Source organism: Taudactylus pleione, unplaced genomic scaffold (assembly GCF_031769625.1).
Source record: "Taudactylus pleione unplaced genomic scaffold, aTauple2 ptg000007l, whole genome shotgun sequence".
Classification (NCBI taxonomy): Eukaryota; Metazoa; Chordata; class Amphibia; order Anura; family Myobatrachidae; genus Taudactylus; species Taudactylus pleione.
The window spans coordinates 4,272,468-4,290,520 of record NW_028284410.1 but is presented as its reverse complement, the minus strand read 5'-3'; the positions used below and the strand labels follow the sequence as shown (position 1 = coordinate 4,290,520).

Below are 18,053 nucleotides of genomic sequence, written 5' to 3'. Positions count from 1 at the left end.
AGTTATGGTGGCTGCATAAATATGCTAATCCAAATGGTTCTCCTATGATCAAATATTCTCTATCAGTGAATATCTCCCAATAGAAAATGCTCCAAAACTTCCAAATCAGGCTGCAATAAAGTATAATAGCAGGCACTCTCATTAATCTAGTATATAGTAGGAATCACAGAGAGTACAAAAAAGGTTTTATCAGCCATACATAGGAAACGAGCTAAATCACAGGAGTAGGTCATATCCCCAAAATGCTAGAGAAAGAAATAGGAGATAGCAATTGGAAAAAGAAAATGACAGGCTAAGCCTGAACAAATCTATCTGGCTGACCAGAAACAATCATCTGTCAGCCTATACGTTACCAGTGTGAGGTATAGTGGAGCCCAGTCCGTGCACTGACTGGGTTTTCCTTAACATCAGCAGAGTCTCATATGTAAACAGAGGACGCGCGTTTCGCCCACATTGAGGCTTGATCACCTCGTGTAATAATGAATTAGATGGTAATCCTTTTAAATGTGTGCAAAGTGCACGTAATTTACCCGCGACTCAAGCCACGGCTCACAGCTGTGCCATTAGTCACAGCGCAATGCAATCTCCCTCAGCTAAGCTTAATTCTATTGATTAGGGATGCGCTCATGGGGAAATAAGCCAATCACCGGGTCCCGAATGGGAGAGCTGCATAATGGGATATGTAGTTCAATGCCTGGTTGGTTAAAATAGAACTCATGATACAGTGGGCCAATCAAATAGTTCCAATTAGACAGATTGCTTGTTGGGATATGTAGTTTAAAAGCGGCTAACTGATGTTAAAATAGCACAATGAGCATCACATTGCTCTTAAGCTGAAAATGACAAATAACGAAATGGTGCTTATGAATACCACCATAACTGTAAAATAGGGTAAAATTATCCATCAGAACAGAATTATTCAAGAAAATTATAGACTGAAATAAATTACTAACAAATATCATAAAGTGTAATCACACAGCGTCCACCAGTGTTACTATTTATAAATAAATGAGTTTATGAACATATTCCTATTAGACACTAGTATTAATTAGAATACTATTAAATAACAATAAAAATATATATAATCATTGGATAGCATGTCCACTAAAATTAATATATATACACCAAATTACAGTGAACACAATAAAACGTGAAATTGATAAGATGGTACAAGACCAATATAAATTAAGATTATTATGATGAGATATACCCATACAATAAAAATTACAAAAGTGAAATTGTGACAATAAAAAATTATTATAATATATGGTTAGATCTAACCATGGTGATTAGGTGAAAAATTGTGAACAAAGAGAAAATAAATATTATATATTACCAGAGTAAATTGGTGAATAAACAGTGTACTCATTATAAATATTAATTATCTAAAAACTGAATTTAGAAAGGATTTAGAAGAAATATATTATATACAAAGATTTATAAATATAATTACAAAAATACGCTGTAGTTGATATACTCATTCATCCCTCTAGGAGATAGCGCCCCTAATTTGAATGTCCAGTAGCTTTCACGCTTCATTAATTGCTGCATGAGATCACCACCGCGAATCCCCAACAAAACTTTTTCCAGACCAAAAATGCGTAGATCATTAGTATTATCTTTATGGTATACATGAAAATGTCTCGCAACTGAAGTAAGTTTCTTAAATTTTGTTAAATCAGATCGAGCATTCCTGATAGTCCCAACATGTTCCAAGGTGCGCTGTCTGAAATTCCTTGTTGTAATCCCTACATATTTCATCTCACAACTGCACGTCAGGCAATACACAACCCCAACAGTGCTACAATTGATAAAATCTTTGATCGAGGAAGTGTTGCCATATTTATCTTGGACCCTATCACATTTAACCATATACTGGCATGCTTTGCATGTCCCACATGGAAAAGAGCCATGTATTTTGTTATCCTTCTTGGGAAATTTGATGTAATGGCTTTGGACAAGATTGTCACGCAGATTCCTAGATCTGCGCCAACCCATTGCAACCTTGGTGCCTAGTACTTCGGACAAATCCTCGTCCAGTAGTAGGACAGGCCAGTGTCTCTGGATAATATCCTGAATAGTCCTCCATTCCCTACTAAAATTACCAATGAAACGTACAGTTCCAGTTTCTTTATTGGTTCTTTTACCTCCAGAATAATGTTCCTCTTTTTTAAAAATCATAGTTTCCCTTTGAATGGAGGAAATACTGGCCTTGGCTTTTTTAATACTTCTCTTACTATATCCTCTTTCTACCAGACGTTCGGAGAGTTCAACACTTTTCATCCTATAAGTTGATTCCTCTGAGCAATTTCGTTTAAGGCGAAGAAATTCACCTTTAGGCAAATTTTCCACCGTCGGCGGGAAGTGCGCGCTAGTCTGATGTAAAAGACTATTTGTCGCTGTCGTCTTGCGAAAAAGTTCGGTATGAATCACACCCTCAGGAGTTTTATAGATTTTAAGGTCTAAGAATGATACCCAGTCACTACTGTATTGATAAGTCAATCTTATGTTAAAATCATTATTATTTAGCTCCTGAATGAACTCCAACAAAATACTTTCTTCGCCTTCCCAGATCATAAAAATATCGTCTATGTAGCGCCATCAACCGCCGACAAATTGAGTATATTTATCCATCATATCACCAAAGACAGTTTCCCGCTCCCACCTGCCCAAGAAGAGGTTGGCATATGTGGGGACACAAGCCGCCCCCATTGCCGTCCCCCTCGTCTGCAGGTAGAAGCGGTCCCCGAATGTGAAATAGTTTTTGGTCAAAATAAATCTGAGAATATCCAGTAGAAAATTGTGGAAATCACATGGTTCCTCCATTCGAAGAAAGTACGCAACTGCTTCAATCCCAAGGTCATGTCTGATGCACGTATATAAGGATTCAACATCTAATGTCACAAGGAAGTGGTGTTTGTCCATTCTTACATCATGTAATTTCCTTAAAATATCAGATGTATCTTGTACATAAGATGTCAATCCAAGGACATGATGTCTTAAGTGGAGGTCATTGAATCTACTGGCTTGTTCTGATAGGCCTCCAATCCCAGATACAATAGGTCTCCCTGGTGGGTTATTAATATCTTTATGTACCTTAGGGAGTAAGTATAATGTCGGTATCCTGGGTTTCTGTACTTGTAGGTATTGATATTCTTGTTTAAGGATAATGCCTTCTTTAAATGCTTTATCAATAATCCTATTGTAAATTGTAGTAAAATTCTCCGTTGGATTGAATAGCATTAATTGGTAACAGTTAATATCTTGCAGTTGACGCATCACTTCTTGATAGTACATTTCAACAGGCCAGATAACAACATTGCCTCCTTTATCCGAAGGTTTTATGATTACTTCCTTCCATTGTCCTTATATACGTGCATCAGACATGACCTTGGGATTGAAGCAGTTGCGTACTTTCTTCGAATGGAGGAACCATGTGATTTCCACAATTTTCTACTGGATATTCTCAGATTTATTTTGACCAAAAACGATTTCACATTCGGGGACCGCTTCTACCTGCAGACGAGGGGGACGGCAATGGGGGCGGCTTGTGCCCCCACATATGCCAACCTCTTCTTGGGCAGGTGGGAGCGGGAAACTGTCTTTGGTGATATGATGGATAAATATACTCAATTTGTCGGCGGTTGGTGGCGCTACATAGACGATATTTTTATGATCTGGGAAGGCGAAGAAAGTATTTTGTTGGAGTTCATTCAGGAGCTAAATAATAATGATTTTAACATAAGATTGACTTATCAATACAGTAGTGACTGGGTATCATTCTTAGACCTTAAAATCTATAAAACTCCTGAGGGTGTGATTCATACCGAACTTTTTCGCAAGACGACAGCGACAAATAGTCTTTTACATCAGACTAGCGCGCACTTCCCGCCGACGGTGGAAAATTTGCCTAAAGGTGAATTTCTTCGCCTTAAACGAAATTGCTCAGAGGAATCAACTTATAGGATGAAAAGTGTTGAACTCTCCGAACGTCTGGTAGAAAGAGGATATAGTAAGAGAAGTATTAAAAAAGCCAAGGCCAGTATTTCCTCCATTCAAAGGGAAACTATGATTTTTAAAAAAGAGGAACATTATCCTGGAGGTAAAAGAACCAATAAAGAAACTGGAACTGTACGTTTCATTGGTAATTTTAGTAGGGAATGGAGGACTATTCAGGATATTATCCAGAGACACTGGCCTGTCCTACTACTGGACGAGGATTTGTCCGAAGTACTAGGCACCAAGGTTGCAATGGGTTGGCGCAGATCTAGGAATCTGCGTGACAATCTTGTCCAAAGCCATTACATCAAATTTCCCAAGAAGGATAACAAAATACATGGCTCTTTTCCATGTGGGACATGCAAAGCATGCCAGTATATGGTTAAATGTGATAGGGTCCAAGATAAATATGGCAACACTTCCTCGATCAAAGATTTTATCAATTGTAGCACTGTTGGGGTTATGTATTGCCTGACGTGCAGCTGTGAGATGAAATATGTAGGGATTACAACAAGGAATTTCAGACAGCGCACCTTGGAACATGTTGGGACTATCAGGAATGCTCGATCTGATTTAACAAAATTTAAGAAACTTACTTCAGTTGCGAGACATTTTCATGTATACCATAAAGATAATCCTAATGATCTACGCATTTTTGGTCTGGAAAAAGTTTTGTTGGGGATTCGCGGTGGTGATCTCATGCAGCAATTAATGAAGCGTGAAAGCTACTGGACATTCAAATTAGGGGCGCTATCTCCTAGAGGGATGAATGAGTATATCAACTACAGCGTATTTTTGTAATTATACTTATAAATCTTTGTATATAATATATTTCTTCTAAATCCTTTCTAAATTCAGTTTTTAGATAATTAATATTTATAATGAGTACACTGTTTATTCACCAATTTACTCTGGTAATATATATTTATTTTCTCTTTGTTCACAATTTTTCACCTAATCACCATGGTTAGATCTAACCATATATTATAATAATTTTTTATTGTCACAATTTCACTTTTGTAATTTTTATTGTATGGGTATATCTCATCATAATAATCTTAATTTATATTGGTCTTGTACCATCTTATCAATTTCACGTTTTATTGTGTTCACTGTAATTTGGTGTATATATATTAATTTTAGTGGACATGCTATCCAATGATTATATATATTTTTATTGTTATTTAATAGTATTCTAATTAATACTAGTGTCTAATAGGAATATGTTCATAAACTCATTTATTTATAAATAGTAACACTGGTGGACGCTGTGTGATTACACTTTATGATATTTGTTAGTAATTTATTTCAGTCTATAATTTTCTTGAATAATTCTGTTCTGGTGGATAATTTTACCCTATTTTACAGTTATGGTGGTATTCATAAGCACCATTTCGTTATTTGTCATTTTCAGCTTAAGAGCAATGTGATGCTCATTGTGCTATTTTAACATCAGTTAGCCGCTTTTAAACTACATATCCCAACAAGCAATCTGTCTAATTGGAACTATTTGATTGGCCCACTGTATCATGAGTTCTATTTTAACCAACCGGGCATTGAACTACATATCCCATTATGCAGCTCTCCCATTCGGGACCCGGTGATTGGCTTATTTCCCCATGAGCGCATCCCTAATCAATAGAATTAAGCTTAGCTGAGGGAGATTGCATTGCGCTGTGACTAATGGCACAGCTGTGAGCCGCGGCTTGAGTCGCGGGTAAATGACGTGCACTTTGCACACATTTAAAAGGATTACCATCTAATTCATTATTACACGAGGTGATCAAGCCTCAATGTGGGCGAAACGCGCGTCCTCTGTTTACATATGAGACTCTGCTGATGTTAAGGAAAACCCAGTCAGTGCACGGACTGGGCTCCACTATACCTCACACTGGTAACGTATAGGCTGACAGATGATTGTGTCTGGTCAGCCAGATAGATTTGTTCAGGCTTAGCCTGTCATTTTCTTTTTCCAATTGCTATCTCCTATTTCTTTCTCTAGCATTTTGGGGATATGACCTACTCCTGTGATTTAGCTCGTTTCCTATGTATGGCTGATAAAACCTTTTTTGTACTCTCTGTGATTCCTACTATATACTAGATTAATGAGAGTGCCTGCTATTATACTTTATTGCAGCCTGATTTGGAAGTTTTGGAGCATTTTCTGGTGGGAGATATTCACTGATAGAGAATATTTGATCATAGGAGAACCATTTGGATTAGCATATTTATGCAGCCACCATAACTAATATATTTTCAATCTATATAAAATTGATGCTCTGTGTTTATGGGGTGATTGTATATTATGTGTTCTGTCAGGCTATGTTATTGTGTAGAGTTCCTATTCTGTATACTTGGAACTAAGTACAACTTGTGTTAAATTACCTATGTGATGTTCTCCTAAAGTTACAATCTATACATGTCTATGCCATATGTGTCAATTGATTGCATCACAAGGAAGGTATGCTTATGCACCACCTGTCTTGACAGCAACTGATTATTAATTGGACCTCTCTTTTGAGAGTAGTCCTACATTTTTGAAATAGGCTCAGACCGTGTGCATTAGTGAATCCCCATATATTTTCAGTAGCGATAATCTACAGTCATACTTCACTGACTATGCCCAAACTCGTTTGATCTTGGAAGCGATCCAGTGGTAGGCCTGGTTAGTACTGATGTGGGGGACCACTCAGGAATACCAGGTTCTGTAGATAGATATTGTACTGTTTAATGGGGATCATAGGACTGCGCACTGTGTAGCCTATATACCAATACCCATGGTAGTTATTGCAACATCTACACTCTAACACAATTGTTACCCTAAATTGTATATGTGGGGTACTTTGCAGAAATTATCTTTTAATATGTTCGCCTATGACCTTATGTGTACCTGGTATATATTTTACTATTAATATTAAAAGTTATATTTTATTTCAATCATAAGAATTCATATATAAGTGTGCCCCAAGAATAGCCTTACTTTTTCTCCTTTTTAATAAATCTGTCATATTTAGGCTGTGGGAGCACCACCAACATAAACTTAGGATGTATAAATTATTCATGGATATGGATGGTTGGTTAAAATAATTTTAGTTATGGTTCTGTGCGGAATCTTCCCTGTTTTTTATTCAAACTTGTAAACTAGTGAGATAGACTTTTGGGGGTCTGCAAGTATGGGGGAGGTTTTTTTTTTATTGCAGGTGCTTGCTGATGGTGCGTTTTTTAAAACTTCACTTTTACAATTTTAAACCATGCTAGCATCCATTTTCATGTACCCCAAACTTGACAGGACTACTTATTTTCTTAAAACAAAACAGCTTAATGCTATTCTTCACCACTTGTGCAAAGACGCTAATTAGAGGCAATTGACAGCACTTAAGTACCCCAAATAGCTTCAGTAAGGCTATTCGGGGACTTCTATATTGGTCCCCAATGTTAGTGCATCTTTTGAGGGGTGTCAGGCTGATTTCCCAACTTTTGACAGCACTTTTCGCCTGTTTGAGTTTCTTCGAGGCGCGTTTTCGAGCCCTTTGGATTTGAATATGGTGAGTAGTGGGGGCACGCCCGATAAGTTTACGCGGTCAAAACACGCGATGTAGGTGAAAACTGTGGTAGGCGAAACCTATCCGGCTTTTCGCGGCTAATTGAATATGGCCCTGAGTTTTAAATATTCTTTACAATGGGTCCTAAAATACAAGATCCCACAGGGCCCCTATGCCACAGCCAGGGCCGGATTGAGGGCCACATGTGCCTGGAGCTGAAAATGACCAAGGGCCTATTATGAGATGTGGAGGAGGTGTGGCCAGTGCCATGTGGGCGTGTACACCCTTATACTCTAAGCCCCAATGTCTCCCTAAATATGTAAAAGAAAAAAAATGCTTCATTTTGTGAGGTAAATAGAAATACAATGTTACTACTTATGATTTATGGCTGACCGTGCGGAGAGCAGATGGCCAATCAACATTATGTTGTCATGACAATGGGCCTATTTTTATGTGGAGGCCTGGAGTTGTAGCTCCATCCGCCCCATTGTTAATCTGGCCCTGGCCACAGCTAATTATTGATTTGTGTAATATTAACTATCTGACTCATAACCTATTGTTATGTTACCCCATTAGGAGGAAGCGGTGTCACCTCAGCCTGCCCTGGTAACCGAACCCCTTTATCCATCAGGAGGTTCATATTCCACAAAGAGCTCGGCCAGGGCAGCTTTGGGAAGGTAAGATTTGTGTTTTCTGTCTGGTTTGTCTTTATGTAACCATTATGCCTAACTATATATACACACAGCTACTGTATATTTACATATAACAAACCTGCCACCTTGACAATAGGTACATAATAGTCATTTATAAAGGTTTGCAGCCAAATCCCATTTGAGTCTGGGTGAGCAGCCTATTTTATCGATGTGCATAGTGAAAATGGTGTTTGTGAGGAGTGATATAGTTATATTTTCTGCGGGAAGGACTTGGGCAGATTGGGGCATCCATACTGACATCCTGATGACATACTTATAGGATAAAGGTTCTACCAAACAGTCATTTAGGAGAATGTAATTTAGTTGATGAAGGGGTAGTAGGTAGGCCAATGAAGTGACATTGTTACATTTTCCACATGCCTATTGTCAGTTCTGTATAAGTAGCCACACTACAGAGACAGTTCCAGGACAAGGAAGTGGCTGCACCTTGCAAGTCACTGCCCAGGACAATTGGCACATTTACATTATGTAATCTAGTACTATGGAGAAAGATAATGTATGCATTGGTGTATCTATAATAGAGATGAGCGGTTCAGATTACCTTAAATGTGAACCACTCCGAACTTGGCGATCCGAATTTAATCCAAGCCCTGGCTCGGTTGTTTCCGCCAGGCGTCGATTTGACATCGAGGCAGAACGTCATCCTCCCAGCATCGGATTTTTGTGGGTTTAGGCTTCTATAAAAGGCACCATGGCCGTGACTCTGCACCATTTCACTACAATCATGCTGCCGTGTGCTGCGCTCTGCTCTGCGGGCTGTGCTACTGTCAGTGTGTCCTTCAAAAGGGCTGTGCTGCTGTCAGTGTGTCCATCTAAGGGGCTGTGCTGCTGTCAGTGCATCCATCAAAAGAACCGTGCTATTGTCAGTGTGTCCATCTAAGGGGCTGTCCTACTGTCAGTGTGTCCATCTAAGGGGCTGTGCTGCTGTCAGTTTGTCCATATAAGGGGCTGCGCTGCTGTCACTGTGTCCATCTAAGGGGCTGCGCTGCTGTCACTGTGTCCATCAAAGGGGCTGTGCTGCTGTCAGTGTTTCCATCTAAGGGGCTGTGCTGCTGTCAGTGCATCCATCAAAGGAACTGTGCTATTGTCAGTGTGTCCATCTAAGGGGCTGTCCTACTGTCAGTGTGTCCATCTAAGGGGCTGTGCTGCTGTCAGTTTGTCCATATAAGGGGCTGCGCTGCTGTCACTGTGTCCATCTAAGGGGCTGCGCTGCTGTCACTGTGTCCATCAAAGGGGCTGTGCTGCTGTCAGTGTTTCCATCAAAGGGGCTGTGCTGCTGTCAGTGTGTCCATCTAAGGGGCTGCGCTGCTGTCAGTGTTTCCATCAAAGGGGCTGTGCTGCTGTCAGTGTGTCCATCAAAGGGGCTGTGCTGCTGTCAGTGTGTCCATCAAAGGGGCTGTGCTGCTGTCAGTGTGTCCATCTAAGGGTCTGTGCTGCTCTCACTGTGTCCATCTAAGGGGCTCTGCTGCTCTCACTGTGTCCATCTAAGGGGCTGTGCTGCTGTCACTGTGTCCATCCACAAGCTGTGTCCAGTCCCCTTAGTCTAATTCCATCACAGTCGTGCTTCATTGACTCCGAAGCCCCACCCACTGCGTTCACAGTGTGATTCCATATTTATCAGCAAAAAAAGTTCAAAAAAACCCCCAGAGTGTGTGCATAAAAGCGGTGAGTGCCAGGGGCATAACTAAGTATTTGGAGGCCCCATAGCAAAAGTTTATAAGGGCCTCTATGTACCACCCAATGGTGAAAATGTATGTAACACATGTAACTTTGACAGCTCTGCGCCCCATAGCAGCTGCACCCCTTGAACCTATGGTAGTTACGCCGATGGTGAGAGCCATGTGTGAGCCATGTGCCATGTTTGAAGTTGAACTGCTAAATGTTTGTGCCGCCCACTTCTGTCGCTTAGCTTAGTCAGCCAGCTAGCTCGGTGCAACCTTTTGCCCTAAACTGGATGAAAACAATATTGTGAGCTTTGAGGTGGTCAAAATTGACTGGAAATGAGTGGAAATTAATGTTATTGAGGTTAATAATACTCTATCAACAAGAAATACTAAAATTATGTGATTTTAATTTTTTTTTGTAAATTTTTTGAGAAAAAATACAAACCCGAAACGCCGAAACCAGTCACAGCAGTTTGGCAAACCAAAACCAACACTGGACGATGAATTAGAACCAAAACCAGCAAAAATGGTCCAACGCACATCTCTAATCTATAATGGGTGGAGGGTGTGCAGTGCAGACGGGTTCCTGGGTACAGGAGGGCCCATGCTGCACACCCTACACACAAACAATTATACTTACCTCTCTGGAGTTCTGCATCGGTTAGTGCTGCACAGAAATCACAGAGAAAATGGTGCAGCAGCACAAAGCCAGAGTCTACTGCACTGCCGGAGAGAAGAGGACCCCTCCTCTCTTACTCCTCCCCTGAATAGATTTACTTATTACTGTAGCATAAAAGTAAATCCTATATGTGCATGCTATTATAAAAATATTTCTGTGCACATTAAATCAAAATGCCCATCATATACAGCTCCCAGTCATGCACATACAGTCCCAGTCTCAAACATATGGCATTGTCTGGTTAGCATTTTTACCAAATGCTGCCCTATAGCATATAGATCAACATTGGTGGGAATTGGATCTGGTCTGGGGACATCACATCATGTATTTGGTGTGTCTGCATCATATCCCCATCTGTTCTCCCTCCTATTGACCATTCACTTCCCCGAGCACCAGTGTGTGCAGCACCCATTCACCACTGCTCTACAGAAAAGCAGTGCCTAGACCTCCCCAACAGCCCGGCGACCAACAAAATACAATGTAATCATTAACATAATTAACTGTATTCATTACAGATATTACATTCCCTTATCTCCTGACACAGTATATTATCACTACTTAATGTATGACCCATACCTCGTATGAGAGTGTTTGTCATATACAGTATATATCTGTCTTTCCTCCTGTGTCTCTAATGCCTCTCTGTCCTGCACAGGTGATACTGGCATCTGACACCGTGACTAGGAGACAGCTTGCAGTGAAGATCATCAGGAAGAGGGAGGTGCTGCAAGAGGACGTGGTGAGAGAGGTGCTGGTGGAGCGAGAGGCCCTGCACGACGTCTCTGGATCGGCCTTTGTTATCCGAGGGCTTTTTGCCTTCCAGACTGAGGTACTTTCATGAATATTTCTATTAAGCCCCTTGGTCTGTAAAATGTTGATGCTGTTCCTGGACATTCTTACATGCTGGAGCGGATGCTAATCCTGCGCATCCTGTCATCTATAATAATAATAAGATGACTGTTATGTGCAAAACAATTCTTTTACAATGGTATCAATCTATGACTCTATTACACACTGCATGAACAATACACCAAATTTGCTGGACCAAATGAAAAATCCAAACCTGTTTTTAGGTTATATCTGATGCACACGATGCACAACCCACAGAAATTTCATATATTCTGCCTCTATCCATCTCATCAAGTGATTTACTCATTAATTGTCACATCCAGTCATTATTACTGTGACAGTGAGTTATGTGCTGTCTGTAGATGCTGATAAGTGGGAACATTAATATATTGTAATATATTGGACTTGTGTCTGTCTACTAACAGGAGCTTCTCTTCCTGGGGATGGAGTTCGCACATGGAGGAGACCTTTTTGACCTTCTGGAGAGATGCGGGCCCTTGGACCTACACACGGCAACGTAAGACCTGTAAATGAGTTGAAAGAAAAGTGACTAGATGAGGTTCTGACTCACATATCATCCCTTAATTTCTACAAAAGTGGGTGAAAAATTTTAATTTTACTTTTGTAAAAATAGGATCAGGGCTATTCAAGTATGTTACACAGGAGATATCACTGATATCTTCTGGTTACAGTTCTTTGCCCGATCCTTTAGTACGGAGATGTGGAAATTATATAATTCATCAAGTTCCAAAAAAGTTTTTTTTTCGGAACTTGTAAGTGATACTGTATGCCACTCTGAGATTACGTACGGCATCTGATACCATGCACAAGCTGCCATTTACACTGCAGCTTGTGCAGCAGAGGGATCTTTGCAGATCCCTCCAGCTGTCTCTACTTACCTCCGGCATCTCTGGTTGTCACTGGCTCCCTGCTGTGCTCTTCTATTACAAAGGTGCCGACAGGAGCTTGTGCTGCAGGGGTGCCGCAGGGGAGGTTAGGAGCAGCGGCGGCCACAGGTGGAAGGTTGGGCAGTCACTGACACTGGCAGCCGTGGGGGGGGCTGCACTGACATCGGCGGCCGCGGGGGGTGGGACTGACACTGGTGGCCGCTGGGGGAGGGGGCTACACTGACACTGGTGGCTGCGGGGGGAGGGGGGCTGCACTGACACTGGTGGCCGTGGGGGGAGGGGGCTAATGACAGTAGAGCTGGGGCACCGTGGACACAATACAGAGGAGCCGGCAGCAGGGGGTGGGGGGACACCATAGAGAGGAGTGGGGGGGGGGGGGGCACTGTGTGTGGAGAGGATTCTGGCAGAGAGGAGACAGATAGGGGAAAGTATCACATTTCCAAAAAGGTGTCTTCATAGAAATAGCATCTTCTCAGAAGTGATCCTTTTGTAATAGAGGAATGAGAAAGTCCAGGGTAACAGGACTTGGTGGATGCAGTTTCTGATTTGTCCTAGGCAGCTGGTTCAGTTATCATCCACTCTAAATCATTGGACCAGATTCAGGGGTCTATATACTAAGACTCCACATATCATGGAGTTAATGCCACTCCTGCTTCGCCTGCTACTACTGTGAAGCAGGAGATGGCTACCGCAGCTGTAACTAGTAATAGACCCACTGAGGAGGGTGAACGTTAAGTCTCCCCCTCAGCGGTAACAGCTGAGACCCCTTTCCCCTGACAGCCCTGTGTGACTCACCATCTCTGACCAGCAGCAGTCACTTTTTTTTTCTTTTGTAAAATCTTTATTAACACACTGTACAACATACTTGCCAACTCTCCCTCATTGTCATGGAGACTCCCTGAAATAGTAGCAATCTCCCTGTCTCCCTGAAGAGTCTAGTAATCTCCCTCATTTCATCCTTACCCCCATTTTGAAGCTGTTATATTAAAAAACAGAGATATATACATTCAAATGGGATCATTAGTGTCATTTCCTTACATTGGTTATTACTTATTATAAGGCACAATGATCCCTATGAATTTCTGAAAAGTATTAGTGTGATTTCATCAACAAACAGATCTTACTAACTGCTTTTGGGCTGGTTTACATTTGGATGTAAGTCAGGTTTAGGACACGCCTCTCAGATTTATCAGTACACGCCCATCACATGTAGGACACGCCTCTCAGATTTATCAGTACACGCCCATCACATGTAGGACACGCCTCTCAGATTTATCAGTACACGCCCACTGTAACACGCGCTCATAGGTGCTGCTTTCACAATCTCCCTGAAATGCTTTTTCAAAAGTAGGCAAGAATGCTGTACAATTACAACAAGCACTTCCTGCTTCTCCAATGAGGAGAAGCAGATACCGGCAGCTACAGGAGGCGGTATCAGCGCTGGAGAGGACACCTGACGGTAAGTGACCTCTCCTCTTAGTAATACCTGGGACACTTAGCGCTGTCATAGGTGTTTATGGCAGAACTAAGGCCCTGATTCAGAGCCGGACACTCTGACCAGAGCGCTCGCTCTGAATCAGGGCCCACCTCCATAAATATGGAGCATCCTCCTGGACGCTCGTATAGCTGTGGGTCACCACCCACAGCATATACGAGCGTGCAGGATGATGGTCGCGATGGTCTTGACTAGGGGTGTGCACCGGCCACTTTTCGTGTTTTGTGTTTTGGTTTTGGATCTGGATCTTTCTTCGTGTTTTGGATCTGGATTGGTTTTGCCAAAACCACCCTTCCGTGTTTTGGGTTCTGGGTTTTGTGTTTTGGATCTGTATTTTTTTGAAAAAAAGCATAAAAACAGCTAAAATCACAGAATTTGTAGGTTTTTCTGCTCCTATGCTATTATTAACCTCAATAACCTTAATTTCCACTCATTTCCAGTCTATTCTGAACACCTCACACCTCACAATAGTGTTTTTATGTCCAAAAGGTTGCACCGAGGTAGCTGGATGACTATGCTAAGCGACACGAGTGGGCGGCACAAACACGTGACCCATCTAGGAGTGACACTGCAGTGGCAGGCAGGATGGCAGTTAGAAAAACTAGGCCCCAAACTGTACATAATGCAAAGAAAAAAAGAGGTGCAAGATGGAATTGTCCTTGGGCCCTCCCACCCACCCTTATGTTGTATAAACAGGACATGCACACTTTAACAAATCAATCATTTCAGCGCCAGGGTCTGCCACACAACTGTGGCTGAAATGATTGGTTCGTTTGGGCCCCCACAAAACAAGCTGGCAATTAATGTGTCCCTGCACAAACTGGCTCTACGGAGGCAAGATGTCATCCTCATCCTCCTCATCCACCGATTCCTCACCCTCTTCAGTGTGTACATCCTCATCCTCACAAAGTATTAACTCGTCCCCACTTGAATCCACCACCACAGGTCCCTCTGTACGTTCTGGAGGCTGGTCTCCCTGGAAGAGCTGATAATTCATTTTGATGAACATCATCTTCTCCACATTCTGTGGAAGCAACCTCCTACGCCTTTCGCTGACAAGGTTCCCGGCTGCACTAAACTCTCTTTCGGAGTACACACTGGAGGGGGGGCAACTCAGGTAAAATAGAGCCAGTTTGTACAGGGGCCTCCAAATTGCCTCTTTTTCCTGCCAGTACAGGTATGGACTGTCTGACATGCCTACTTGGATGCTGTCACCGATGTAATCCTCCACCATTCTGTCAATGGTGACAGTATCATATGCAGTGACAGTAGACATGTCAGAAATTGTTGCCAGGTCCTTCAGTCCGGACCAGATGTCCAAACTTGGTCCTGCCTGCCCTGCATCACCGCCAGCGGGTTGCTTAGGATACCTAAGTTTTTTCCTGGCAGCCCCAGTTGCGGGAGAAAATGAAGAAGGAGCCGTTGACGTGTCACGTTCCGCTTCAGCTGACAGTGTGTTCACCAGCAGGTCTTTGCACCTCTGCAGGCTTGTGTCGGCCGGAAAGAGAGACACCACATAGGCTTTAAACCTAGGATCGAGCACGGTGGCCAAAATGTAGTGGTCTGATTTCAACAGATTGACCACCCTGGAATCCTGGCAAAGCGAATGAAGGGCTTCATCCACAAGTCCCACATGCCGAGCGGAATCGCTCCGTCTTAGCTCCTCCTTCACTTTCTCCAGCTGCTTCTGCAAAAGCCTGATGAGGGGAATGACCTGACTCAAGCTGGCAGTGTCTGAACTGACTTCACGTGTGGCAAGTTCGAAGGGCTGAAGAACCTTGCACAACACGGAAATCATTCTCCACTGCGCTTGAGTCAGGTGCATACCCCCTCCTTTGCCTATGTCATAGGTGGATGTATAGGCTTGTATGGCCTTTTGCTGCTCCTCCATCCTCTGAAGCATATAGAGGGTTGAGTTCCACCGCGTCACAACCTCTTGCTTCAGGTGATGGCGGGGCAGGTTCAAGAGTGTTTGCTGGCGCTCCAGTCTTCGGCACGCAGTCGCTGAATGGCGAAAGTGGCCAGAAATTTTTCGGGCCACCCAAAGCGTCTCCTGCACGCCCCTGTCGCTTTTCAGAAAATTCTGCACCACCAAGTTTATTGTGTGAGCAAAACATGGGACGTGCTGGAATTTGCCCAGATGTAATGCCCGCACAATATTGGTGGCGTTGTCAGATATCACAAATCCCCAGGAGAGTCTAAGTGGGGTAAGCCACTGGGCGATGATTTCCCTCAGTTTCTCTAAGAGGTTGTCGGCGGTGTGCCTCTTACTGAAACCGGTGATACACAGCGTAGCCTGCCTTGTAACGAGCTGGCGTTTCTGAGATGCTGCTACTGGTGACGCTGCTGCTGTTGCTGCGTAAGGTGATACATCTACCCAGTGGGCTGTCACAGTCATATAGTCCTTAGTCTGCCCTGTTCCACTTGTCCACATGTCCGTGGTTAAGTGGACATTGTGTACAACGGCATTTTTCAGGACACTGAGGACACTTTTTCTGACGTTTCTGTACAGTCTCGGTATCGCCTGCCTAGTGAAGTGGAATCTAGACGGGATTTGGAACCGGGGACACACTACCTCCATCAATTGTCTAAATCCCACTGCACTAATGGCGGATACCGGACGCACGTCTAACACCAACATAGCAGTCAAGGCCTCAGTTATACGTTTTGCTTCAGGATGACTGCTGTCGTACTTCATCCTCCTCGCTAAGGACTGTTGGAGGGTCAATTGTTTAGTAAAAGTAGTGGTGTTCCTACTTCCTCTCTGGGATGATGAACGACTCCCAGCAGCAGCAGCAACAGCAGCAGCGGCAGCAGTAGGCGTAGCAATGCAGGATCCTCCGGAGGAATCTCGGATAGGAGAGTCAGTCATGCCAGTGATATGGCCTGCAGGACTACTTCCGATCCTGACTAAGGAGGAAATTGACGAGGAGGGAGTTGACGGTGTGGTTTGCAGGCGCTTGGATACAACAGGACAACGGGATTTAGGTGTCCCTGGACTGCTTACGGTCTGAGCCAAAGTTTCTGAACTTGACAGTAACTTTTTATGAACGCGCTGCAGGTGCCGTATAAGGGAGGATGTTCCTAGGTGGTTGACGTCCCTACCCCTACTTATTTCACCTTTACATATGGTACATATGGCAAGACAGTTGTTGTCCGGATTTGGATAGAAATATTGCCAGACCAAAGAGGTGGAATGTTTGGTCTTCTGCCCAGGCATGACCGTGATGGGCTTTTTCATCCCACGGACAACAACTGTCTCCCCCGGAGCCTGATTTAAACAAACCACATCACCATCAGAATCCTCCTCGCCAACTTCCTCCTCAGCGCCAGCTACACCAGTATCCTCATCCTGTTGTACTTCAACAGTGACATCTTCAATTTGCATATCAGCAAGTGGACTGTGGGTGCTCCTTTCAGCACTTGCAGGGGGCGTGCAAATGGTGGAAAGAGCCACCTCTTCCCGTCCAGTGCTGGGAAGGTCAGGCATCGCAACCACCACCACACTTGGACTCTCTTTGGGGATTTGTGATATCTTCTTAGAAAGCACAGTTCTTCGCTGTGCTTTTGCCAGCTTAACTCTTTTGATTTTTTTAGTGGGAGGAGTGCTTCCATCGTCATGTGAAGCTGAACCACTAGTCATGAACATACTAGGGATCGACCTTAGCCGTTCCTTGCCACTCCGTGTCGTAAATGGCATATTGGCAAGTTTACGTTTCTCTTCAGCTGATTTAAATGTCTTTTTCAAGGTCATTTTCCTGAACTTTGCCATTTGGGATTGTATGTGCCCTCTACTATGACATTGGGCATCGGCCTTGGCAGACGACGTTGATGGCATGTTATCGTCTATGTCATGACTAGTGGCAGCAGCTTCAGCACTAGGAGGAAGTGGTTCTTGATCTTTCTCTATTTTATTTTTATCGGAGAAAGTTTGGTCCTCCATTTATGTTATATCGATTTGATATATACGTGCGGCTAAACACAGAAAATAAATTTTTTTTTGGTTCGGACTGGAGTGTACTTTGTGGGTTACAGCACCCTTTAACGGTCAAGCCAGCCGGCCCTTTACTTATGACACAGGCGCACTCTTGGCACTACTTTGTTGATGCACGTGCGGCTACTGCGCACACAATTCACAAACACAGAAAATAATTTTTTTTTGGTTTGGACTGGAGTGTACTTTGGGGGTTACAGCACCCTTTAA

At 43.0% G+C, this 18,053-nt stretch overlaps 2 pseudogenes; both read left to right on the top strand.

Annotated features, from left to right (window-relative positions):
• Window positions 1-18,053, top strand: part of LOC148542859 (protein kinase C theta type-like) — a 62,997-nt pseudogene that overhangs the window by 12,609 nt on the left and 32,335 nt on the right.
• Window positions 6,595-6,713, top strand: LOC148542860 (5S ribosomal RNA; annotated as a pseudogene).